Here is a 5588-nt window from a genome sequence, read left to right as displayed (position 1 = left end):
CTCTACTACCATACCACGCTGGAAACGCCCAAAGCCGTCTGATCTTGGAAGCTAATCAGTATTGGGCTGGGTCAGTACTCCAGTGGGCGACCCTTGAGGAAGACCCAGTGTAGTAGAGCTCATATTGGTCCATCATGCTCAGAGTCTAACACTGACAGCAGATTCACCTTGCTATCTTATCTCTTACTGCTTTTTCTCTTATTAAAATTGGCAAAACTACAATCTTCAGTCTCTAACATTTCAGACTTACAACTTTTTCAATTTAGATGAATACGGGGCCAACACATATTGGCAGCTCATTTGTCTCCAGAACGATTAATGTTAACTTCTTAAAGCACTCTTATTGTACTTTGGCAGTCGGAACCTATTATGCTATTATTAGCATTTAATTGTTATTAATTGAATTATTATTTAATTTATCTCAATTTTTTTGTGTTATCAAGTATCAGCATTTATTTGCTAGTTACTTCATTACATCATCTGATTGTTACCATATTGACCACTGACTATCTTTTATTCCATGATACTAATAAAAGTTACATTTTATATTTATATTTATCTTTAATATTTCATACATTACATTATTTAAAAGTAAAGAGTGCGCCCACAAAAGAGTCTCTTTTTTCTCCATACTGTTGTTGTTAGCAGCCCCATTGACCAAATTATGATTAGAAAACCATGTTTTCTTTATATTTTTCATTTTGGTAAAACAAATTGATACTCTATGCTTATTATACACGGGTGCGGTACCTCTCCAAATATATGACATCATAGATAGGGCAGAGTACGCAGCCTATGATTTGATCCACGAATCCACCGGGATTCAGTACCTACTCGCATTAGATATCACCAGTACTGCCAGAGGAACTATAAATTATAGGTACATCCATGTGCTAGCAAACTTGATAGATAATATCACTGAGATGTATAATGACACCTTTAGGTGTACGGGCAGGGAGTTACAAGATTACAAGACAGAGCTGGTCCAGCACAGGATGGTTCTTAATTATGTCACGGCCGTGACGGGTGGGTACTGTGTCACTTTGGCAACTCAATATGGTGTGAAGTGCTGTACGTATATTACGAATAGCACTGACGACCCCATGGAGATCATCGATCAAAAGATGGATGAGATCTTACAGTTGAAGTGGGAGTTCCGGAGGAGACACAATCTTACCCTGACAGCTGTGGGTAATGAATTGACTGGCTGGGTCTCATGGTTAAACCCACTCAAATGGTTTTCTGGATTGGAAGAGTGGGTGCAGAATGTAATTGCAAGTGTAGGAAAGTTTCTCCTGTGTATCCTGGGTGTCGTCATAATTATTGGTTTGATATTTAGGTGTGTTCGAATTCTGACGCGACACAAGCACAGCACAAATTTGATGAGTCTAAGGAGTGAGGGTGTTGTTACAGCAGCAGATTTGATTTATGATCCATCCATAGAGGCAGTGTTATGATAAGGATTGCAGATGAATTTCATTGCCTGTTTATTTCACCATTTTTCTCTGTTTCCCCCTTTTACCCAGAAAACATCCAACCGGAAAAGACATCAGCCCTACCCAATGTGTATGTTAATATATTTTTATATACGTGTCTTATCTTCATCTCTGCAACCTCCAGTTAATGTCACACATAGTCGACAGGTGTTATCCACATATACTAGCACTCACATATGTTCCCCCTCCATGTATCATCAACTAAACGTGCTCCCCATTTGTTGGTATTAGAAGCCGAAGAGGCGAGGGTTAAAAGCCCTTGCCCGAACGAAGCTCTGTAGTGTTTGTTTGCCCAAGTACAGACCCTTAATATGGGATAAGAAGGATTAAATGTATAATTTGCAATACCTCGAAGCTTACTTAGAACATATACAGCATGATGATACATGACCCTCAGACATTGATTCATACATACATGCTTTTTACTATCTCACTAGGCTATACATTACCAACCTACAACTCTCCCCCTATCATCCAAACTTGTATATATTGTGTAGATAATGTTTTCTGTTTAGTAGTTAAGTGTGGCAGTTATTGATGACTGCCAAAGGGTGGACTGTCGAAGTTGAAAATATTATAGCCATACACATCACGGACAAACTCTACACAGATGGAGAAAAAACACACTACCTACAGGGATATAGCCCCCTGTAGAAAAACAAGAGCGCTGTCCGCACTAATTAAAGAAGACAATTAAAAATATTCACAATATAAAATAAATATAATTTATTAACATACAATGCTGCAGCATAGATGACATTCAATCAACACAAAATATGTATGTTAAATGCCATGATACAAACAATTCACATATAACTGATAAAATAGCTATACTTCACTATGATTCAGAGGCTTGGACTTTGATATTGCTGAATTTCACAGTGTCCACTCATTTAATGATGAACAGGCTATTAGTAGCTTTTCAAACACCCAATGTGTTCAGTAGTCCTTAGTTCATTAGTGTTCCAAATGGACATGTGTGCACACATATAATAATTTAAAATGGGTAGTTACCATCCATTAGTAGCATTTGCGTCACCTCCAAATTTTATTTTACTGAGACATCCCAATTTCAAGGCTCCCTCTGCTGGTGCTCATCCGTTTATTGCAGAATATCTGGAGAAAATGTCATAGGGACTTGTCCACAGTGCTCAGGCTCCCTCTGCTGGTGGTTAGCCGTAATTGCAGATGCACTGATTAATGGTCATACCACAAGACGGTGTTCATGTCATTGAATGGGAGGTGAACGTCCCTGGTACTGGTCACTTCGAAAACGCGTTTCTCCGCCTTCCAAACACACTCAGCGGCTTCCTCAGTTCGCTACACAGATGGCCTCCATGCGCATACTTGTGCTGCCGTGCGTGCGCATGCTCGCAAGCTGCACATAGCCGCACACGCAGTAGTGTGTATTAGCGCGTGGTATGAGTAATTATGGTAGCATTTGTAATCGCAAGGAAAAGCCACAAAGACACATTTTATATTTAATACACATAACGCACAATTTACACATAGTCTACATACACCACACCAGCGAGTTACACTTGTTTAAAAGGTAAAACAACAAAGGGATTCACCTTTACAGGATATGAGGGGACAGCATTAGGTTACAAGGTGGTGTTTGGTATCCAACTGTAGGGTATTTTAAGGGCAACATTCCGGTAGCAGTTTGCAGAAGATAGCACGCTCCTGCACATAGTTATGTGCAGGAATAGGATATTAATATTATACTGTGTTTACTGTACTTTGATATTCGACAGGAACCCAGTGGAGACCAACTGCAAGTACACCTGGAACAGACATCGCCCACCTATTCAAACCAACCTATGACCCCTCCTGTACTGTAAATGACCAGCTCTTTGACCTATGGATGAAGAGATTACAGTTTCCATTGTATTAGGTTTTGGACAAATGTATAAAAAGCCAACTGCAGGCCCAGTCAGACACAATCTCTGAAGGTCATCTACCTTGATTGACTGAGGACCGGACCGGGTAGCGCAGGCGAACAAACATATGTACCATTGACTGTAGCTTTTTCTCTTATTGTATTGTATTATTGTTGTAACCCCCTGGTAGTAAATAACTGTTGGTGGGTTGGACCCCAACATAGTTTTAAAATACAATTTGGTGTCGTGTCCCTTTTCCTGCTAAGGTTTAAAGTGTATTTACAGCCACTCGGGCTGCTGCATTGTGCTATCTGTGTATAGGCCTGTGTACGCAAACTGTGTACTTACTACGTCCATTGGTACGATCTTGTGTACGTAAGGTGTGTAAACAGTACAGAGGTTAAGGATTAAATACAGCGGCCACAGCGGCTTGAACTTTGGTGAAATAAGGTATTGTTTTTTAGTCCTATAAAATAATCAGCATTCACAGTTACTTTCTATGTATGTTAAAGTAAGTGGTTTTTTGGTATTAAATCATTTATAATGTTATATTTGCATCACTGTATAAAATGGCATCCGGTCTATAGATATATACTAAAAAGGGCTACAGCCAATAAGTCGACCACTAATGGTTGACATGCATTAGGTCGACAGGGTCAAGAGATCAACAGGATTAAACGGTTGACAATCAAAAGGTTGACTAAGTCAAAATGTTGACAGTCAATAGGTCGACACATGGTTTTTATGTTTTTTTTTTTTTCATTTTTACAACTATTGCTGCATTTACTATCCATGTCACAAATTATTACCTTTAGTAACCTTGTGGCGAGCAAAGTGGAGCAGAGCAAGTTACAGATCCTGAAACGTAGTGAGCAAAGTGAGCCCGCTAGGCAGTGCTGAAAGTAGGGTGGTATGGAGTACCATTAAGAAAAATAGTGGTGGTACGCAGTACCACCAGCCCATCGATGGGACATAATTTATAAGGGGCATTTTTTAAAATATTGTCTGGGGTATAACTGTGTGTGGCATCAAATGTAATAGTAATTACTGTGTTTGGTATAATATGTAATAGGCATTACATTGTGTGCCATAATATGTAATGGGCACCATGGTGTATGGCATAATGTGTAATGGGTATTATGGTGTGTGGCATAATGTGTAATGGACATTATGGTGTGTAGCATAATGTGCAATGACATTACGGTGTTTGGCATAATGTGTAAGGGGCATTACAGTGTGTGGCCATGCCCTTATTGTCATGTAGAAACTCCCCTCATTCCATGTGACCATGCCCCCTCAGGACACATGAATCTGCCCATTTTTTAGTACCACTAAGAAAAAATGTCTACTTGCACCACTGCCGCGAGGGTCCGCATTTCATAAAATTGACTATCCATGTCACAAACTATCACCATTAGTAACCTTGCGGCAATTGAAGCAGAGCAAGCCACCGCACCTGAAGCGTGATGAGCAAAGCAAGCCCACAAAAGGACACATTTCAATAAATTGGGGTAAACAATTTTAAAAACACAAAACAACACCCAAAATTTTTTTTGTGGTGACCTTTTGACCCTGTCTTCCTTTTGACCCTGTTGACCATGTACGTGTCAACATTTTAACCCTGTCAACCTATTGACCCTGTCGACCTTTTGACTGTTGGCGTGTTAACCCTGTCGACCTTTTGACTGTCAGACTTTTGACCCTGCCGACCTTTTACTGTCAACCTAATGACTGTCTATCTTTTTAATGTCTATCTTCTGTATCAGAACTGTAGAAAACTTGGCTTGCTATTTACTAGGGAGGTCATTCCGAGTTGTTCGCTCGCAAGGCGATTTTAGCAGAGTTGCTCACGCTAAGCCGCCGCCTACTGGGAGTGAATCTTAGCATCTTAAAATTGCGAACGAAGTAATCGCAATATTGCGATTACACACCTCGTAGCAGTTTCTGAGTAGCTTCAGACTTACTCAGCATCTGCGATCAGTTCAGTGCTTGTCGTTCCTGGTTTGACGTCACAAACACACCCAGCGTTCGTCCAGACACTCCTCCGTTTCTCCGGCCACTCCTGCGTTTTTTCCGGAAACGGTAGCGTTTTTTCCCACACGCCCATAAAACGGCCTGTTTCCGCCCAGTAACACCCATTTCCTGTCAATCACATTACGATCGCCAGAACGATGAAAAAGCCGTGAGTAAAATTACTAAGTGCATAGCA

General features: G+C 40.4%; 1 pseudogene; it reads left to right on the top strand.

Annotated features, from left to right (window-relative positions):
• Positions 1-119, top strand: LOC134912354 (5S ribosomal RNA; annotated as a pseudogene).
• Positions 120-5588: the final 5469 nt, after the last annotated feature.

This window comes from Pseudophryne corroboree, chromosome 4 (assembly GCF_028390025.1).
Source record: "Pseudophryne corroboree isolate aPseCor3 chromosome 4, aPseCor3.hap2, whole genome shotgun sequence".
NCBI classification, from domain to species: domain Eukaryota; kingdom Metazoa; phylum Chordata; class Amphibia; order Anura; family Myobatrachidae; genus Pseudophryne; species Pseudophryne corroboree.
This window is presented reverse-complemented; position numbering and strand designations above follow the sequence as displayed.